We start from the raw sequence: 15,969 nt of genomic DNA on the forward strand, positions 1-15,969 counted from the left end.
GCTAGGTCGTAATAGGATTATATTAGTTTTTCGCTGGTAGCATGATGGGTTCGATCATACAAGCACTAATGCACTGAATCCCACCACAATTCCGCAGTTAAGCGTGCGTGGGCGAGAGTAGTACTAGGATGGGTGACATCCTGGGAAGTCCTCGTGTTGCACCCCCCCTTTTTATTTTTACCGCATCTCTGGTCGGATGGACCGGAACGAGAACCGGACAATGGATTTTTAGGAGAATCGCACTGACCCCATCGCATAGCAATGGGTATCGATCAGATCGCCGGTTGGCATGGGATAGGCAGGGGGCGGCTACGTCGTAATAGGATTATATCAGTTTTTTGCTGGTAGCATGATGGGAGCGATCATACGAGCACTAATGCACCGGATCGCATCAGAACTTCGCTGTTAAGCGTGCTTGGGCGAGAGTTGTACTAGGATGGGTAACCTCCTGGGAAGTCCTCGTGTTGCACCCCCCCCCCCCCCCCAAAATTTTTATTTTTACCGCATCTCTGGTCGGATGGACCGGAAGGAGAACTGAGCAAAGGATTTTTAGGAAAATTGCACCGAACCCATCACATAAAAATGGGTATCGATCAGATCGCCGATTGGCACGGGATAGGCAGGGTGCGGCTAGGTCGTAATAGGATTATTTTAGTTTTTCGCTGGTAGCATGATGGGTGCGATCATAGCAGGACTAATGCACCGGATCCCATCAGAACTCCGTAGTTAACCGTGCTTGGGCGAGAGTAGTACTAGGATAAGTGACCTCCTGGGACGTCCTCGTGTTGCACCCCCCCCCCTCCCCAATTTTTATTTTTACCGCATCTCTGGTCGGATGGACCGGAACGAGAACCGAGCAATGGATTTTTAGGAAAATCGCACCGACCCCATCGCGTAGCAATGGGTATGGATCAGATCGCCGGTTGGCACGGGATAGGCAGGGTGCGGCTAGGTCGTAATAGGATTATATTAGTTTTTCTCTGGTAGCATGATGGGTGCGATCATACTAGCACTAATGCACTGAATCCCACCACAATTCCGCAGTTAAGCGTGCTTGGGCGAGAGTAGTACTAGGATGGGTGACCTCCTGGGAAGTCCTCGTGTTGCACCCCCCCTTTTTATTTTTGCCGCATCTCTAGTCGGATGGACCGGAACGAGAACCGGGCCATGGATTTTTAGGAAAATCGCACCGACCCCATCGCATAGCTATGGGTATCGATCAGATCGCCGGTTGGCATTGGATAGGCAGGGTGTGGCTACGTCGTAATAGGATTATATTAGTTTTTCGCAGGTAGCATGATGTGTGCGATCATACAAGCACTAATGCACCATTAGTTTTTCGCTGGTCGCATGATGGGTGCGATCATACTAGCACTAATGCACCGAATCCCACCACAACTCCGCAGTTAAGCGTGCTTGGGCGAGAGTAGTACTAGCATAGGTGACCTCCTGGGAAGTCGTCGTGTTGCACCCCCCCCCCCCCCATTTTTATTTTTACCGCATCTCTCGTCGGATGGACCGGAACGAGAACCGGGCAATGGATTTTTAGGAAAATCGCACCGACCCCATCGAATAGCGATGGGTATCGATCAGATCGCCGGTTGGCATTGGATAGGCAGGGTGCGGCTACGTCGTCATAGGATTATATTAGTTTTCCGCTGGTAGCTTGATGTGTGCGATCATACAAGCACTAATGCACCGGATCCCATCAGAACTCCGCAGTGAAGCGTGCTTGGGTGAGAGTAGTACTAGGATGGGTGACCTCCTGGGAAGTCCTCGTGTTGCACCCCCCCCCCCCCCCATTTTTATTTTTACCGCATCTCTGGTCGGATGGACCGGAACGAGAACCGGGCAATGGATTTTTAGGAAAATCAAACCGACCCCATCGCATAGCAATGGGTATCGATCAGATCGCTGGTCGGCATGGGATAGGCAGGGTGCGGCTAGGTCGTAATAGGATTATTTTAGTTTTTCGCTGGTAGCATGATGGGTTCGATCATAGCAGCACTAACGCACCGGATCCCATCAGAACTCCGCAGTTAACCGTGCTTGGGCGAGAGTAGTACTAGGATGGGTGACCTCTTGGGACGTCCTCGTGTTGCACCCCCATTTTAATTTTTACCGCATCTCTGGTCGGATGGACCGGAACGAGAACGGAGCAATGGACTTTTAGGAAAATCGCACCGACCCCATCGCGTAGCAATGGGTATGGATCAGATCGCCGGTTGGCCCGGGATAGGCAGGGTGAGGCTAGGTCGTAATAGGATTATATTAGTTTTTCGCTGGTAGCATGATGGGTTCGATCATACAAGCACTAATGCACTGAATCCCACCACAATTCCGCAGTTAAGTGTGCGTGGGCGAGAGTAGTACTAGGATGGGTGACCTCCTGGGAAGTGCTCGTGTTGCACCCCCCCTTTTTATTTTTACCGCATCTCTGGTCGGATGGACCGGAACGAGAACCGGGCAATGGATTTTTAGGAAAATCGCACCGACCCCATCGCATAGCGATGGGTATCGATCAGATTGCCGGTTGGCATTGGATAGGCAGGGTGCGGCTACGTCGTAATAGGATTATATTAGTTTTTCGCTGGTAGCAAGATGGGTTCGATCATAGCAGCACTAACGCACCGGATCCCATCAGAACTCCGCAGTTAACCGTGCTTGGGCGAGAGTAGTACTAGGATGGGTGACCTCCTGGGAAGTCCTCGTGTTGCACCCCCCCTTTTTATTTTTGCCGCATCTCTGGTCGGATGGACCGGAACGAGAACCGGGCAATGGATTTTTAGGAGAATCGCACTGACCCCATCGCATAGCGATGGGTATCGATCAGATCGCCGGTTGGCATGGGATAGGCAGGGGGCGGCTACGTCGTAATAGGATTATATTAGTTTTTCGCTGCTAGCATGATGTGTGCGATCATACAAGCACTAATGCACCATTAGTTTTTCGCTGGTAGCATGATGGGTGCGATCATACTAGCACTAATGCACCGAATCCCACCACAACTCCGCAGTTAAGCGTGCTTGGGCGAGAGTAGTACTAGGATGGGTGACCTCCTGGGAAGTCCTCGTGTTGCACCCCCCCTTTTTATTTTTACCGCATCTCTGGTCGGATGGACCGGAACGAGAACCGGGCAATGGATTTTTAGGAAAATCGCACCGACCCTATCGCGTAGCAATGGGTATGGATCAGATCGCCGGTTGGCACGGGATAGGCGGGGTGCAGCTAGGTCGTAATAGGATTATATTAGTTTTTCGTTGGTAGCATGATGGGTGCGATCATACTAGCACTAATGCACTGAATCCCACCACAATTCCGCAGTTAAGCGTGCTTGGGCGAGAGTAGTACTAGGATGGGTGACCTCCTGGGAAGTCCTCGTGTTGCACCCCCCCTTTTTATTTTTGCCGCATCTCTGGTCGGATGGACCGGAACGAGAACCGGGCAATGGATTTTTAGGAAAATCGCACCGACCCCATCGCTATTGATCAGATCGCCGGTTAGCATGGGATAGGCAGGGTGCGGCTAGGTCATAATAGGATTATATTAGTTTTTCGCTGGTAGCATGATGGGTGCGATCATACCAGCACTAATGCACCGGATCCCATCAGAACTCCGCAGTTAAGCGTGCTTGGGCGAGAGTAGTACTAGGATGGGTGACCTCCTGGGAAGTCCTCGTGTTGCACCCCCCCTTTTAATTTTTACCGCATCTCTGGTCGGATGGACCGGAACGAGAACCAGGGAATGGATTTTTGGGAAAATCGCACCGACCCCATCACGTAGCAATGGGTATCGGTCAGATCGCCGGTTGGCATGAGATAGGCAGGGTGCGGCTAGGTCATAATAGGATTATATTAGTTTTTCGCTGGTAGCATGATGGGTGCGATCATACCAGCACTAATGCACCGGATCCCATCATAACTCCGCAGTTAAGCGTGCTTGGGCGAGAATAGTACTAGGATGGGTGACCTCCTGGGAAGTCCTCGTGTTGCACCCCCCCTTTTAATTTTTACCGCATCTCTGGTCGGATGGACCGGAACGAGAACCAGGGAATGGATTTTTGGGAAAATCGCACCGACCCCATCACGTAGCAATGGGTATCGGTCAGATCGCCGGTTGGCATGAGATAGGCAGGGTGCGGCTATGTCGTAATAGGATTATATGAGTTTTTCACTAGTAGCATGATGGGTGCGATCATACCAGCACTAATGCACCAGATCCCATCAGAACTCCGCAGTCAAGCGTGCTTGGGCGAGAGTAGTACTAGGATGGGTGACCTCCTGGGAAGTCCTCGTGTTGCACCCCCCCTTTTTATTTTTACCGCATCTCCGGTCGGATGGACCGGAACGAGAACCGGGCAATGGATTCTTAGGAAAATCGCACCGACCCCATCGCTATCGATCAGATCGCCGGTTAGCATGGGATAGCCAGGGTGCGGCTAGGTCATAATAGGATTATATTAGTTTTTCGCTGGTAGCATGATGGGTGCGATCATACCAGCACTAATGCACCGGATCCCATCAGAACTCCGCAGTTAAGCGTGCTTGGGCGAGAGTAGTACTAGGATGGGTGACCTCCTGGGAAGTCCTCGTGTTGCACCCCCCTTTTTATTTTTACCGCATCTCTGGTCGGATGGACCGGAACGAGAACCAGGCAATGGATTTTTAGGAAAATCGCACCAACCCCATCGCGTAGCAATGGGTATCGGTCAGATCGCCGGTTGGCATGGGATAGGCAGGGTGCGGCTAGGTCATAATAGGATTATATTAGTTTTTCGCTGGTAGCATGATGGGTGCGATCATACCAGCACTAATGCACCGGATCCCATCAGAACTCCGCAGCTAAGCGTGCTTGGGCGAGAGTAGTACTAGGATGGGTGACCTCCTGGGAAGTCCTCGTGTTGCACCCCCCCTTTTAGTTTTTACCGCATCTCTGGTCGGATCGACTGGAACGAGAACCAGGGAATGGATTTTTAGGAAAATCGCACCAACCCCATCGCGTAGCAATGGGTATCGGTCAGATCGCCGGTTGGCATGAGATAGGCAGGGTGCGGCTAGGTCATAATAGGATTATATTAGTTTTTCGCTGGTAGCATGATGGGTGCGATCATACCAGCACTAATGCACCGGATCCCATCATAACTCCGCAGTTAAGCGTGCTTGGGCGAGAATAGTACTAGGATGGGTGACCTCCTGGGAAGTCCTCGTGTTGCACCCCCCCTTTTAATTTTTACCGCATCTCTGGTCGGATGGACCGGAACGAGAACCAGGGAATGGATTTTTGGGAAAATCGCACCGACCCCATCACGTAGCAATGGGTATCGGTCAGATCGCCGGTTGGCATGAGATAGGCAGGGTGCGGCTATGTCGTAATAGGATTATATGAGTTTTTCACTAGTAGCATGATGGGTGCGATCATACCAGCACTAATGCACCAGATCCCATCAGAACTCCGCAGTCAAGCGTGCTTGGGCGAGAGTAGTACTAGGATGGGTGACCTCCTGGGAAGTCCTCGTGTTGCACCCCCCCTTTTTATTTTTACCGCATCTCCGGTCGGATGGACCGGAACGAGAACCGGGCAATGGATTCTTAGGAAAATCGCACCAACCCCATCGCTATCGATCAGATCGCCGGTTAGCATGGGATAGCCAGGGTGCGGCTAGGTCATAATAGGATTATATTAGTTTTTCGCTGGTAGCATGATGGGTGCGATCATACCAGCACTAATGCACCGGATCCCATCAGAACTCCGCAGTTAAGCGTGCTTGGGCGAGAGTAGTACTAGGATGGGTGACCTCCTGGGAAGTCCTCGTGTTGCACCCCCCTTTTTATTTTTACCGCATCTCTGGTCGGATGGACCGGAACGAGAACCAGGCAATGGATTTTTAGGAAAATCGCACCAACCCCATCGCGTAGCAATGGGTATCGGTCAGATCGCCGGTTGGCATGGGATAGGCAGGGTGCGGCTAGGTCATAATAGGATTATATTAGTTTTTCGCTGGTAGCATGATGGGTGCGATCATACCAGCACTAATGCACCGGATCCCATCAGAACTCCGCAGCTAAGCGTGCTTGGGCGAGAGTAGTACTAGGATGGGTGACCTCCTGGGAAGTCCTCGTGTTGCACCCCCCCTTTTTATTTTTACCGCATCTCCGGTCGGATGGACCGGAACGAGAACCGGGCAATGGATTCTTAGGAAAATCGCACCGACCCCATCGCTATCGATCAGATCGCCGGTTAGCATGGGATAGGCAGGGTGCGGCTAGGTCATAATAGGATTATATTAGTTTTTCGCTGGTAGCATGATGGGTGCGATCATACCAGCACTAATGCACCGGATCCCATCAGAACTCCGCAGTTAAGCGTGCTTGGGCGAGAGTAGTACTAGGATGGGTGACCTCCTGGGAAGTACTCGTGTTGCACCCCCCTTTTTATTTTTACCGCATCTCTGGTCGGATGGACCGGAACGAGAACCAGGCAATGGATTTTTAGGAAAATCGCACCAACCCCATCGCGTAGCAATGGGTATCGGTCAGATCGCCGGTTGGCATGGGATAGGCAGGGTGCGGCTAGGTCATAATAGGATTATATTAGTTTTTCGCTGGTAGCATGATGGGTGCGATCATACCAGCACTAATGCACCGGATCCCATCAGAACTCCGCAGCTAAGCGTGCTTGGGCGAGAGTAGTACTAGGATGGGTGACCTCCTGGGAAGTCCTCGTGTTGCACCCCCCCTTTTAGTTTTTACCGCATCTCTGGTCGGATCGACTGGAACGAGAACCAGGGAATGGATTTTTAGGAAAATCGCACCAACCCCATCGCGTAGCAATGGGTATCGGTCAGATCGCCGGTTGGCATGAGATAGGCAGGGTGCGGCTAGGTCATAATAGGATTATATTAGTTTTTCGCTGGTAGCATGATGGGTGCGATCATACCAGCACTAATGCACCGGATCCCATCATAACTCCGCAGTTAAGCGTGCTTGGGCGAGAGTAGTACTAGGATGGGTGACCTCCTGGGAAGTCCTCGTGTTGCACCCCCCCTTTTAATTTTTACCGCATCTCTGGTCGGATGGACCGGAACGAGAACCAGGGAATGGATTTTTGGGAAAATCGCACCGACCCCATCACGTAGCAATGGGTATCGGTCAGATCGCCGGTTGGCATGAGATAGGCAGGGTGCGGCTATGTCGTAATAGGATTATATGAGTTTTTCACTAGTAGCATGATGGGTGCGATCATACCAGCACTAATGCACCAGATCCCATCAGAACTCCGCAGTCAAGCGTGCTTGGGCGAGAGTAGTACTAGGATGGGTGACCTCCTGGGAAGTCCTCGTGTTGCACCCCCCCTTTTTATTTTTACCGCATCTCCGGTCGGATGGACCGGAACGAGAACCGGGCAATGGATTCTTAAGAAAATCACACCGACCCCATCGCTATCGATCAGATCGCCGGTTAGCATGGGATAGGCAGGGTGCGGCTAGGTCATAATAGGATTATATTAGTTTTTCGCTGGTAGCATGATGGGTGCGATCATACCAGCACTAATGCACCGGATCCCATCAGAACTCCGCAGTTAAGCGTGCTTGGGCGAGAGTAGTACTAGGATGGGTGACCTCCTGGGAAGTCCTCGTGTTGCACCCCCCTTTTTATTTTTACCGCATCTCTGGTCGGATGGACCGGAACGAGAACCAGGCAATGGATTTTTAGGAAAATCGCACCAACCCCATCGCGTAGCAATGGGTATCGGTCAGATCGCCGGTTGGCATGGGATAGGCAGGGTGCGGCTAGGTCATAATAGGATTATATTTGTTTTTCGCTGGTAGCATGATGGGTGCGATCATACCAGCACTAATGCACCGGATCCCATCAGAACTCCGCAGCTAAGCGTGCTTGGGCGAGAGTAGTACTAGGATGGGTGACCTCCTGGGAAGTCCTCGTGTTGCACCCCCCCTTTTTATTTTTACCGCATCTCCGGTCGGATCGACCGGAACGAGAACCGGGCAATGGATTCTTAGGAAAATCGCACCGACCCCATCGCTATCGATCAGATCGCCGGTTAGCATGGGATAGGCAGGGTGCGGCTAGGTCATAATAGGATTATATTAGTTTTTCGCTGGTAGCATGATGGGTGCGATCATACCAGCACTAATGCACCGGATCCCATCAGAACTCCGCAGTTAAGCGTGCTTGGGCGAGAGTAGTACTAGGATGGGTGACCTCCTGGGAAGTCCTCGTGTTGCACCCCCCTTTTTATTTTTACCGCATCTCTGGTCGGATGGACCGGAACGAGAACCAGGCAATGGATTTTTAGGAAAATCGCACCAACCCCATCGCGTAGCAATGGGTATCGGTCAGATCGCCGGTTGGCTTGGGATAGGCAGGGTGCGGCTAGGTCATAATAGGATTATATTAGTTTTTCGCTGGTAGCATGATGGGTGCGATCATACCAGCACTAATGCACCGGATCCCATCAGAACTCCGCAGCTAAGCGTGCTTGGGCGAGAGTAGTACTAGGATGGGTGACCTCCTGGGAAGTCCTCGTGTTGCACCCCCCCTTTTAGTTTTTACCGCATCTCTGGTCGGATCGACTGGAACGAGAACCAGGGAATGGATTTTTAGGAAAATCGCACCAACCTCATCGCGTAGCTATGGGTATCGGTCAGATCGCCGGTTAGCATGGGATAGGCAGGGTGCGGCTAGGTCATAATAGGATTATATTAGTTTTTCGCTGGTAGCATGATGGGTGCGATCATACCAGCACTAATGCACCGGATCCCATCAGAACTCCGCAGTTAAGCGTGCTTGGGCGAGAGTAGTACTAGGATGGGTGACCTCCTGGGAAGTACTCGTGTTGCACCCCCCTTTTTATTTTTACCGCATCTCTGGTCGGATGGACCGGAACGAGAACCAGGCAATGGATTTTTAGGAAAATCGCACCAACCCCATCGCGTAGCAATGGGTATCGGTCAGATCGCCGGTTGGCATGGGATAGGCAGGGTGCGGCTAGGTCATAATAGGATTATATTAGTTTTTCGCTGGTAGCATGATGGGTGCGATCATACCAGCACTAATGCACCGGATCCCATCAGAACTCCGCAGCTAAGCGTGCTTGGGCGAGAGTAGTACTAGGATGGGTGACCTCCTGGGAAGTCCTCGTGTTGCACCCCCCCTTTTAGTTTTTACCGCATCTCTGGTCGGATCGACTGGAACGAGAACCAGGGAATGGATTTTTAGGAAAATCGGACCAACCCCATCGCGTAGCAATGGGTATCGGTCAGATCGCCGGTTGGCATGAGATAGGCAGGGTGCGGCTAGGTCATAATAGGATTATATTAGTTTTTCGCTGGTAGCATGATGGGTGCGATCATACCAGCACTAATGCACCGGATCCCATCATAACTCCGCAGTTAAGCGTGCTTGGGCGAGAGTAGTACTAGGATGGGTGACCTCCTGGGAAGTCCTCGTGTTGCACCCCCCCTTTTAATTTTTACCGCATCTCTGGTCGGATGGACCGGAACGAGAACCAGGGAATGGATTTTTGGGAAAATCGCACCGACCCCATCACGTAGCAATGGGTATCGGTCAGATCGCCGGTTGGCATGAGATAGGCAGGGTGCGGCTATGTCGTAATAGGATTATATGAGTTTTTCACTAGTAGCATGATGGGTGCGATCATACCAGCACTAATGCACCAGATCCCATCAGAACTCCGCAGTCAAGCGTGCTTGGGCGAGAGTAGTACTAGGATGGGTGACCTCCTGGGAAGTCCTCGTGTTGCACCCCCCCTTTTTATTTTTACCGCATCTCCGGTCGGATGGACCGGAACGAGAACCGGGCAATGGATTCTTAAGAAAATCACACCGACCCCATCGCTATCGATCAGATCGCCGGTTAGCATGGGATAGGCAGGGTGCGGCTAGGTCATAATAGGATTATATTAGTTTTTCGCTGGTAGCATGATGGGTGCGATCATACCAGCACTAATGCACCGGATCCCATCAGAACTCCGCAGTTAAGCGTGCTTGGGCGAGAGTAGTACTAGGATGGGTGACCTCCTGGGAAGTCCTCGTGTTGCACCCCCCTTTTTATTTTTACCGCATCTCTGGTCGGATGGACCGGAACGAGAACCAGGCAATGGATTTTTAGGAAAATCGCACCAACCCCATCGCGTAGCAATGGGTATCGGTCAGATCGCCGGTTGGCATGGGATAGGCAGGGTGCGGCTAGGTCATAATAGGATTATATTTGTTTTTCGCTGGTAGCATGATGGGTGCGATCATACCAGCACTAATGCACCGGATCCCATCAGAACTCCGCAGCTAAGCGTGCTTGGGCGAGAGTAGTACTAGGATGGGTGACCTCCTGGGAAGTCCTCGTGTTGCACCCCCCCTTTTTATTTTTACCGCATCTCCGGTCGGATGGACCGGAACGAGAACCGGGCAATGGATTCTTAGGAAAATCGCACCGACCCCATCGCTATCGATCAGATCGCCGGTTAGCATGGGATAGGCAGGGTGCGGCTAGGTCATAATAGGATTATATTAGTTTTTCGCTGGTAGCATGATGGGTGCGATCATACCAGCACTAATGCACCGGATCCCATCAGAACTCCGCAGTTAAGCGTGCTTGGGCGAGAGTAGTACTAGGATGGGTGACCTCCTGGGAAGTCCTCGTGTTGCACCCCCCTTTTTATTTTTACCGCATCTCTGGTCGGATGGACCGGAACGAGAACCAGGCAATGGATTTTTAGGAAAATCGCACCAACCCCATCGCGTAGCAATGGGTATCGGTCAGATCGCCGGTTGGCTTGGGATAGGCAGGGTGCGGCTAGGTCATAATAGGATTATATTAGTTTTTCGCTGGTAGCATGATGGGTGCGATCATACCAGCACTAATGCACCGGATCCCATCAGAACTCCGCAGCTAAGCGTGCTTGGGCGAGAGTAGTACTAGGATGGGTGACCTCCTGGGAAGTCCTCGTGTTGCACCCCCCCTTTTAGTTTTTACCGCATCTCTGGTCGGATCGACTGGAACGAGAACCAGGGAATGGATTTTTAGGAAAATCGCACCAACCTCATCGCGTAGCTATGGGTATCGGTCAGATCGCCGGTTGGCATGAGATAGGCAGGGTGCGGCTAGGTCATAATAGGATTATATTAGTTTTTCGCTGGTAGCATGATGGGTGCGATCATACCAGCACTAATGCACCGGATCCCATCAGAACTCCGCAGCTAAGCGTGCTTGGGCGAGAGTAGTACTAGGATGGGTGACCTCCTGGGAAGTCCTCGTGTTGCACCCCCCCTTTTAGTTTTTACCGCATCTCTGGTCGGGTCGACTGGAACGAGAACCAGGGAATGGATTTTTAGGAAAATCGCACCAACCCCATCGCGTAGCAATGGGTATCGGTCAGATCGCCGGTTGGCATGAGATAGGCAGGGTGCGGCTAGGTCATAATAGGATTATATTAGTTTTTCGCTGGTAGCATGATGGGTGCGATCATACCAGCACTAATGCACCGGATCCCATCATAACTCCGCAGTTAAGCGTGCTTGGGCGAGAGTAGTACTAGGATGGGTGACCTCCTGGGAAGTCCTCGTGTTGCACCCCCCCTTTTAATTTTTACCGCATCTCTGGTCGGATGGACCGGAACGAGAACCAGGGAATGGATTTTTGGGAAAATCGCACCGACCCCATCACGTAGCAATGGGTATCGGTCAGATCGCCGGTTGGCATGAGATAGGCAGGGTGCGGCTATGTCGTAATAGGATTATATGAGTTTTTCACTAGTAGCATGATGGGTGCGATCATACCAGCACTAATGCACCAGATCCCATCAGAACTCCGCAGTCAAGCGTGCTTGGGCGAGAGTAGTACTAGGATGGGTGACCTCCTGGGAAGTCCTCGTGTTGCACCCCCCCTTTTTATTTTTACCGCATCTCCGGTCGGATGGACCGGAACGAGAACCGGGCAATGGATTCTTGGGAAAATCACACCGACCCCATCGCTATCGATCAGATCGCCGGTTAGCATGGGATAGGCAGGGTGCGGCTAGGTCATAATAGGATTATATTAGTTTTTCGCTGGTAGCATGATGGGTGCGATCATACCAGCACTAATGCACCGGATCCCATCAGAACTCCGCAGTTAAGCGTGCTTGGGCGAGAGTAGTACTAGGATGGGTGACCTCCTGGGAAGTCCTCGTGTTGCACCCCCCTTTTTATTTTTACCGCATCTCTGGTCGGATGGACCGGAACGAGAACCAGGCAATGGATTTTTAGGAAAATCGCACCAACCCCATCGCGTAGCAATGGGTATCGGTCAGATCGCCGGTTGGCATGGGATAGGCAGGGTGCGGCTAGGTCATAATAGGATTATATTAGTTTTTCGCTGGTAGCATGATGGGTGCGATCATACCAGCACTAATGCACCGGATCCCATCAGAACTCCGCAGCTAAGCGTGCTTGGGCGAGAGTAGTACTAGGATGGGTGACCTCCTGGGAAGTCCTCGTGTTGCACCCCCCCTTTTTATTTTTACCGCATCTCCGGTCGGATGGACCGGAACGAGAACCGGGCAATGGATTCTTAGGAAAATCGCACCGACCCCATCGCTATCGATCAGATCGCCGGTTAGCATGGGATAGGCAGGGTGCGGCTAGGTCATAATAGGATTATATTAGTTTTTCGCTGGTAGCATGATGGGTGCGATCATACCAGCACTAATGCACCGGATCCCATCAGAACTCCGCAGTTAAGCGTGCTTGGGCGAGAGTAGTACTAGGATGGGTGACCTCCTGGGAAGTCCTCGTGTTGCACCCCCCTTTTTATTTTTACCGCATCTCTGGTCGGATGGACCGGAACGAGAACCAGGCAATGGATTTTTAGGAAAATCGCACCAACCCCATCGCGTAGCAATGGGTATCGGTCAGATCGCCGGTTGGCATGGGATAGGCAGGGTGCGGCTATGTCGTAATAGGATTATATGAGTTTTTCACTAGTAGCATGATGGGTGCGATCATACCAGCACTAATGCACCAGATCCCATCAGAACTCCGCAGTCAAGCGTGCTTGGGCGAGAGTAGTACTAGGATGGGTGACCTCCTGGGAAGTCCTCGTGTTGCACCCCCCCTTTTTATTTTTACCGCATCTCCGGTCGGATGGACCGGAACGAGAACCGGGCAATGGATTCTTAGGAAAATCCCACCGACCCCATCGCTATCGATCAGATCGCCGGTTAGCATGGGATAGGCAGGGTGCGGCTAGGTCATAATAGGATTATATTAGTTTTTCGCTGGTAGCATGATGGGTGCGATCATACCAGCACTAATGCACCGGATCCCATCAGAACTCCGCAGTTAAGCGTGCTTGGGCGAGAGTAGTACTAGGATGGGTGACCTCCTGGGAAGTCCTCGTGTTGCACCCCCCTTTTTATTTTTACCGCATCTCTGGTCGGATGGACCGGAACGAGAACCAGGCAATGGATTTTTAGGAAAATCGCACCAACCCCATCGCGTAGCAATGGGTATCGGTCAGATCGCCGGTTGGCATGGGATAGGCAGGGTGCGGCTAGGTCATAATAGGATTATATTAGTTTTTCGCTGGTAGCATGATGGGTGCGATCATACCAGCACTAATGCACCGGATCCCATCAGAACTCCGCAGCTAAGCGTGCTTGGGCGAGAGTAGTACTAGGATGGGTGACCTCCTGGGAAGTCCTCGTGTTGCACCCCCCCTTTTAGTTTTTACCGCATCTCTGGTCGGATCGACTGGAACGAGAACCAGGGAATGCATTTTTAGGAAAATCGCACCAACCCCATCGCGTAGCAATGGGTATCGGTCAGATCGCCGGTTGGCATGAGATAGGCAGGGTGCGGCTAGGTCATAATAGGATTATATTAGTTTTTCGCTGGTAGCATGATGGGTGCGATCATACCAGCACTAATGCACCGGATCCCATCATAACTCCGCAGTTAAGCGTGCTTGGGCGAGAGTAGTACTAGGATGGGTGACCTCCTGGGAAGTCCTCGTGTTGCACCCCCCCTTTTAATTTTTAAAGCATCTCTGGTCGGATGGACCGGAACGAGAACCAGGGAATGGATTTTTGGGAAAATCGCACCGACCCCATCACGTAGCAATGGGTATCGGTCAGATCGCCGGTTGGCATGAGATAGGCAGGGTGCGGCTATGTCGTAATAGGATTATATGAGTTTTTCACTAGTAGCATGATGGGTGCGATCATACCAGCACTAATGCACCAGATCCCATCAGAACTCCGCAGTCAAGCGTGCTTGGGCGAGAGTAGTACTAGGATGGGTGACCTCCTGGGAAGTCCTCGTGTTGCACCCCCCCTTTTTATTTTTACCGCATCTCCGGTCGGATGGACCGGAACGAGAACCGGGCAATGGATTCTTAGGAAAATCACACCGACCCCATCGCTATCGATCAGATCGCCGGTTAGCATGGGAAAGGCAGGGTGCGGCTAGGTCATAATAGGATTATATTAGTTTTTCGCTGGTAGCATGATGGGTGCGATCATACCAGCACTAATGCACCGGATCCCATCAGAACTCCGCAGTTAAGCGTGCTTGGGCGAGAGTAGTACTAGGATGGGTGACCTCCTGGGAAGTCCTCGTGTTGCACCCCCCTTTTTATTTTTACCGCATCTCTGGTCGGATGGACCGGAACGAGAACCAGGCAATGGATTTTTAGGAAAATCGCACCAACCCCATCGCGTAGCAATGGGTATCGGTCAGATCGCCGGTTGGCATGGGATAGGCAGGGTGCGGCTAGGTCATAATAGGATTATATTAGTTTTTCGCTGGTAGCATGATGGGTGCGATCATACCAGCACTAATGCACCGGATCCCATCAGAACTCCGCAGCTAAGCGTGCTTGGGCGAGAGTAGTACTAGGATGGGTGACCTCCTGGGAAGTCCTCGTGTTGCACCCCCCCTTTTTATTTTTACCGCATCTCCGGTCGGATGGACCGGAACGAGAACCGGGCAATGGATTCTTAGGAAAATCGCACCGACCCCATCGCTATCGATCAGATCGCCGGTTAGCATGGGATAGGCAGGGTGCGGCTAGGTCATAATAGGATTATATTAGTTTTTCGCTGGTAGCATGATGGGTGCGATCATACCAGCACTAATGCACCGGATCCCATCAGAACTCCGCAGTTAAGCGTGCTTGGGCGAGAGTAGTACTAGGATGGGTGACCTCCTGGGAAGTCCTCGTGTTGCACCCCCCTTTTTATTTTTACCGCATCTCTGGTCGGATGGACCAGAACGAGAACCAGGCAATGGATTTTTAGGAAAATCGCACCAACCCCATCGCGTAGCAATGGGTATCGGTCAGATCGCCGGTTGGCATGGGATAGGCAGGGTGCGGCTAGGTCATAATAGGATTATATTAGTTTTTCGCTGGTAGCATGATGGGTGCGATCATACCAGCACTAATGCACCGGATCCCATCAGAACTCCGCAGCTAAGCGTGCTTGGGCGAGAGTAGTACTAGGATGGGTGACCTCCTGGGAAGTCCTCGTGTTGCACCCCCCCTTTTAGTTTTTACCGCATCTCTGGTCGGATCGACTGGAACGAGAACCAGCGAATGGATTTTTAGGAAAATCGCACCCACCCCATCGCGTAGCGATGGGTATCGGTCAGATCGCCGGTTGGCATGAGATAGGCAGGGTGCGGCTAGGTCAGAATAGGATTATATTAGTTTTTCGCTGGTAGCATGATGGGTGCGATCATACCAGCACTAATGCACCGGATCCCATCATAACTCCGCAGTTAAGCGTGCTTGGGCGAGAATAGTACTAGGATGGGTGACCTCCTGGGAAGTCCTCGTGTTGCACCCCCCCTTTTAATTTTTACCGTATCTCTGGTCGGATGGACCGGAACGAGAACCAGGGAATGGATTTTTGGGAAAATCGCACCGACCCCATCACGTAGCAATGGGTATC

The 15,969-nt window shown here is 51.8% G+C and overlaps 49 non-coding genes and 3 pseudogenes across 49 annotated transcripts; all 52 read left to right on the plus strand.

Annotated features, from left to right (window-relative positions):
• Window positions 1-46: 46 nt before the first annotated feature.
• Window positions 47-165, plus strand: LOC122283462 (annotated as a pseudogene).
• A 189-nt stretch (window positions 166-354) lies between these two features.
• LOC122283325 lies at window positions 355-473 on the plus strand. Its single transcript, XR_006230799.1, has one exon. It is a non-coding gene; the product is annotated as a 5S ribosomal RNA (ribosomal RNA).
• A 202-nt stretch (window positions 474-675) lies between these two features.
• Window positions 676-794, plus strand: LOC122283378. The gene has a single exon (XR_006230852.1). It is a non-coding gene; the product is annotated as a 5S ribosomal RNA (ribosomal RNA).
• Window positions 795-993: 199 nt separating this feature from the next.
• LOC122283350 lies at window positions 994-1,112 on the plus strand. Its single transcript, XR_006230824.1, has one exon. It is a non-coding gene; the product is annotated as a 5S ribosomal RNA (ribosomal RNA).
• A 243-nt stretch (window positions 1,113-1,355) lies between these two features.
• Window positions 1,356-1,474, plus strand: LOC122283418 (annotated as a pseudogene).
• Window positions 1,475-1,671: 197 nt separating this feature from the next.
• Window positions 1,672-1,790, plus strand: LOC122283241. The gene has a single exon (XR_006230717.1). It is a non-coding gene; the product is annotated as a 5S ribosomal RNA (ribosomal RNA).
• A 198-nt stretch (window positions 1,791-1,988) lies between these two features.
• Window positions 1,989-2,107, plus strand: LOC122283320. The gene has a single exon (XR_006230794.1). It is a non-coding gene; the product is annotated as a 5S ribosomal RNA (ribosomal RNA).
• Window positions 2,108-2,295: 188 nt separating this feature from the next.
• LOC122283459 lies at window positions 2,296-2,414 on the plus strand (annotated as a pseudogene).
• Window positions 2,415-2,603: 189 nt separating this feature from the next.
• Window positions 2,604-2,722, plus strand: LOC122283255. The gene has a single exon (XR_006230730.1). It is a non-coding gene; the product is annotated as a 5S ribosomal RNA (ribosomal RNA).
• Window positions 2,723-2,965: 243 nt separating this feature from the next.
• Window positions 2,966-3,084, plus strand: LOC122283304. Its single transcript, XR_006230778.1, has one exon. It is a non-coding gene; the product is annotated as a 5S ribosomal RNA (ribosomal RNA).
• Window positions 3,085-3,273: 189 nt separating this feature from the next.
• LOC122283351 lies at window positions 3,274-3,392 on the plus strand. The gene has a single exon (XR_006230825.1). It is a non-coding gene; the product is annotated as a 5S ribosomal RNA (ribosomal RNA).
• Window positions 3,393-3,570: 178 nt separating this feature from the next.
• LOC122284662 lies at window positions 3,571-3,689 on the plus strand. The gene has a single exon (XR_006232021.1). It is a non-coding gene; the product is annotated as a 5S ribosomal RNA (ribosomal RNA).
• A 189-nt stretch (window positions 3,690-3,878) lies between these two features.
• Window positions 3,879-3,997, plus strand: LOC122283154. The gene has a single exon (XR_006230634.1). It is a non-coding gene; the product is annotated as a 5S ribosomal RNA (ribosomal RNA).
• Window positions 3,998-4,186: 189 nt separating this feature from the next.
• Window positions 4,187-4,305, plus strand: LOC122288463. Its single transcript, XR_006235724.1, has one exon. It is a non-coding gene; the product is annotated as a 5S ribosomal RNA (ribosomal RNA).
• A 178-nt stretch (window positions 4,306-4,483) lies between these two features.
• LOC122284780 lies at window positions 4,484-4,602 on the plus strand. The gene has a single exon (XR_006232133.1). It is a non-coding gene; the product is annotated as a 5S ribosomal RNA (ribosomal RNA).
• A 188-nt stretch (window positions 4,603-4,790) lies between these two features.
• Window positions 4,791-4,909, plus strand: LOC122287148. Its single transcript, XR_006234453.1, has one exon. It is a non-coding gene; the product is annotated as a 5S ribosomal RNA (ribosomal RNA).
• Window positions 4,910-5,098: 189 nt separating this feature from the next.
• Window positions 5,099-5,217, plus strand: LOC122283155. The gene has a single exon (XR_006230635.1). It is a non-coding gene; the product is annotated as a 5S ribosomal RNA (ribosomal RNA).
• Window positions 5,218-5,406: 189 nt separating this feature from the next.
• LOC122288464 lies at window positions 5,407-5,525 on the plus strand. Its single transcript, XR_006235725.1, has one exon. It is a non-coding gene; the product is annotated as a 5S ribosomal RNA (ribosomal RNA).
• Window positions 5,526-5,703: 178 nt separating this feature from the next.
• On the plus strand, window positions 5,704-5,822 carry LOC122284897. The gene has a single exon (XR_006232244.1). It is a non-coding gene; the product is annotated as a 5S ribosomal RNA (ribosomal RNA).
• A 188-nt stretch (window positions 5,823-6,010) lies between these two features.
• Window positions 6,011-6,129, plus strand: LOC122287149. The gene has a single exon (XR_006234454.1). It is a non-coding gene; the product is annotated as a 5S ribosomal RNA (ribosomal RNA).
• A 178-nt stretch (window positions 6,130-6,307) lies between these two features.
• On the plus strand, window positions 6,308-6,426 carry LOC122287269. The gene has a single exon (XR_006234570.1). It is a non-coding gene; the product is annotated as a 5S ribosomal RNA (ribosomal RNA).
• A 188-nt stretch (window positions 6,427-6,614) lies between these two features.
• Window positions 6,615-6,733, plus strand: LOC122287150. Its single transcript, XR_006234455.1, has one exon. It is a non-coding gene; the product is annotated as a 5S ribosomal RNA (ribosomal RNA).
• Window positions 6,734-6,922: 189 nt separating this feature from the next.
• LOC122288756 lies at window positions 6,923-7,041 on the plus strand. The gene has a single exon (XR_006236008.1). It is a non-coding gene; the product is annotated as a 5S ribosomal RNA (ribosomal RNA).
• A 189-nt stretch (window positions 7,042-7,230) lies between these two features.
• On the plus strand, window positions 7,231-7,349 carry LOC122288465. The gene has a single exon (XR_006235726.1). It is a non-coding gene; the product is annotated as a 5S ribosomal RNA (ribosomal RNA).
• A 178-nt stretch (window positions 7,350-7,527) lies between these two features.
• On the plus strand, window positions 7,528-7,646 carry LOC122285015. The gene has a single exon (XR_006232356.1). It is a non-coding gene; the product is annotated as a 5S ribosomal RNA (ribosomal RNA).
• A 188-nt stretch (window positions 7,647-7,834) lies between these two features.
• LOC122287151 lies at window positions 7,835-7,953 on the plus strand. Its single transcript, XR_006234456.1, has one exon. It is a non-coding gene; the product is annotated as a 5S ribosomal RNA (ribosomal RNA).
• Window positions 7,954-8,131: 178 nt separating this feature from the next.
• LOC122285132 lies at window positions 8,132-8,250 on the plus strand. Its single transcript, XR_006232467.1, has one exon. It is a non-coding gene; the product is annotated as a 5S ribosomal RNA (ribosomal RNA).
• A 188-nt stretch (window positions 8,251-8,438) lies between these two features.
• LOC122287152 lies at window positions 8,439-8,557 on the plus strand. Its single transcript, XR_006234457.1, has one exon. It is a non-coding gene; the product is annotated as a 5S ribosomal RNA (ribosomal RNA).
• A 189-nt stretch (window positions 8,558-8,746) lies between these two features.
• On the plus strand, window positions 8,747-8,865 carry LOC122287271. The gene has a single exon (XR_006234572.1). It is a non-coding gene; the product is annotated as a 5S ribosomal RNA (ribosomal RNA).
• A 188-nt stretch (window positions 8,866-9,053) lies between these two features.
• Window positions 9,054-9,172, plus strand: LOC122287153. The gene has a single exon (XR_006234458.1). It is a non-coding gene; the product is annotated as a 5S ribosomal RNA (ribosomal RNA).
• Window positions 9,173-9,361: 189 nt separating this feature from the next.
• On the plus strand, window positions 9,362-9,480 carry LOC122288757. The gene has a single exon (XR_006236009.1). It is a non-coding gene; the product is annotated as a 5S ribosomal RNA (ribosomal RNA).
• Window positions 9,481-9,669: 189 nt separating this feature from the next.
• LOC122288466 lies at window positions 9,670-9,788 on the plus strand. The gene has a single exon (XR_006235727.1). It is a non-coding gene; the product is annotated as a 5S ribosomal RNA (ribosomal RNA).
• A 178-nt stretch (window positions 9,789-9,966) lies between these two features.
• On the plus strand, window positions 9,967-10,085 carry LOC122285246. Its single transcript, XR_006232587.1, has one exon. It is a non-coding gene; the product is annotated as a 5S ribosomal RNA (ribosomal RNA).
• A 188-nt stretch (window positions 10,086-10,273) lies between these two features.
• LOC122287155 lies at window positions 10,274-10,392 on the plus strand. The gene has a single exon (XR_006234460.1). It is a non-coding gene; the product is annotated as a 5S ribosomal RNA (ribosomal RNA).
• Window positions 10,393-10,570: 178 nt separating this feature from the next.
• LOC122285360 lies at window positions 10,571-10,689 on the plus strand. Its single transcript, XR_006232699.1, has one exon. It is a non-coding gene; the product is annotated as a 5S ribosomal RNA (ribosomal RNA).
• A 188-nt stretch (window positions 10,690-10,877) lies between these two features.
• Window positions 10,878-10,996, plus strand: LOC122287156. The gene has a single exon (XR_006234461.1). It is a non-coding gene; the product is annotated as a 5S ribosomal RNA (ribosomal RNA).
• A 189-nt stretch (window positions 10,997-11,185) lies between these two features.
• LOC122287157 lies at window positions 11,186-11,304 on the plus strand. The gene has a single exon (XR_006234462.1). It is a non-coding gene; the product is annotated as a 5S ribosomal RNA (ribosomal RNA).
• A 189-nt stretch (window positions 11,305-11,493) lies between these two features.
• LOC122288758 lies at window positions 11,494-11,612 on the plus strand. The gene has a single exon (XR_006236010.1). It is a non-coding gene; the product is annotated as a 5S ribosomal RNA (ribosomal RNA).
• Window positions 11,613-11,801: 189 nt separating this feature from the next.
• Window positions 11,802-11,920, plus strand: LOC122288467. The gene has a single exon (XR_006235728.1). It is a non-coding gene; the product is annotated as a 5S ribosomal RNA (ribosomal RNA).
• A 178-nt stretch (window positions 11,921-12,098) lies between these two features.
• LOC122285475 lies at window positions 12,099-12,217 on the plus strand. The gene has a single exon (XR_006232810.1). It is a non-coding gene; the product is annotated as a 5S ribosomal RNA (ribosomal RNA).
• A 188-nt stretch (window positions 12,218-12,405) lies between these two features.
• Window positions 12,406-12,524, plus strand: LOC122287158. The gene has a single exon (XR_006234463.1). It is a non-coding gene; the product is annotated as a 5S ribosomal RNA (ribosomal RNA).
• A 178-nt stretch (window positions 12,525-12,702) lies between these two features.
• On the plus strand, window positions 12,703-12,821 carry LOC122285590. Its single transcript, XR_006232930.1, has one exon. It is a non-coding gene; the product is annotated as a 5S ribosomal RNA (ribosomal RNA).
• A 188-nt stretch (window positions 12,822-13,009) lies between these two features.
• On the plus strand, window positions 13,010-13,128 carry LOC122288468. Its single transcript, XR_006235729.1, has one exon. It is a non-coding gene; the product is annotated as a 5S ribosomal RNA (ribosomal RNA).
• A 178-nt stretch (window positions 13,129-13,306) lies between these two features.
• Window positions 13,307-13,425, plus strand: LOC122285702. The gene has a single exon (XR_006233057.1). It is a non-coding gene; the product is annotated as a 5S ribosomal RNA (ribosomal RNA).
• Window positions 13,426-13,613: 188 nt separating this feature from the next.
• LOC122287159 lies at window positions 13,614-13,732 on the plus strand. The gene has a single exon (XR_006234464.1). It is a non-coding gene; the product is annotated as a 5S ribosomal RNA (ribosomal RNA).
• Window positions 13,733-13,921: 189 nt separating this feature from the next.
• On the plus strand, window positions 13,922-14,040 carry LOC122288759. Its single transcript, XR_006236011.1, has one exon. It is a non-coding gene; the product is annotated as a 5S ribosomal RNA (ribosomal RNA).
• Window positions 14,041-14,229: 189 nt separating this feature from the next.
• Window positions 14,230-14,348, plus strand: LOC122288469. The gene has a single exon (XR_006235730.1). It is a non-coding gene; the product is annotated as a 5S ribosomal RNA (ribosomal RNA).
• A 178-nt stretch (window positions 14,349-14,526) lies between these two features.
• LOC122285818 lies at window positions 14,527-14,645 on the plus strand. Its single transcript, XR_006233168.1, has one exon. It is a non-coding gene; the product is annotated as a 5S ribosomal RNA (ribosomal RNA).
• Window positions 14,646-14,833: 188 nt separating this feature from the next.
• LOC122287160 lies at window positions 14,834-14,952 on the plus strand. Its single transcript, XR_006234465.1, has one exon. It is a non-coding gene; the product is annotated as a 5S ribosomal RNA (ribosomal RNA).
• Window positions 14,953-15,130: 178 nt separating this feature from the next.
• LOC122285936 lies at window positions 15,131-15,249 on the plus strand. Its single transcript, XR_006233281.1, has one exon. It is a non-coding gene; the product is annotated as a 5S ribosomal RNA (ribosomal RNA).
• Window positions 15,250-15,437: 188 nt separating this feature from the next.
• Window positions 15,438-15,556, plus strand: LOC122287161. Its single transcript, XR_006234466.1, has one exon. It is a non-coding gene; the product is annotated as a 5S ribosomal RNA (ribosomal RNA).
• Window positions 15,557-15,745: 189 nt separating this feature from the next.
• On the plus strand, window positions 15,746-15,864 carry LOC122283156. The gene has a single exon (XR_006230636.1). It is a non-coding gene; the product is annotated as a 5S ribosomal RNA (ribosomal RNA).
• The last annotated feature ends 105 nt before the right edge of the window (window positions 15,865-15,969 follow it).

This window comes from Carya illinoinensis, chromosome 11, assembly GCF_018687715.1.
Source record: "Carya illinoinensis cultivar Pawnee chromosome 11, C.illinoinensisPawnee_v1, whole genome shotgun sequence".
NCBI lineage: Eukaryota > Viridiplantae > Streptophyta > Magnoliopsida > Fagales > Juglandaceae > Carya > Carya illinoinensis.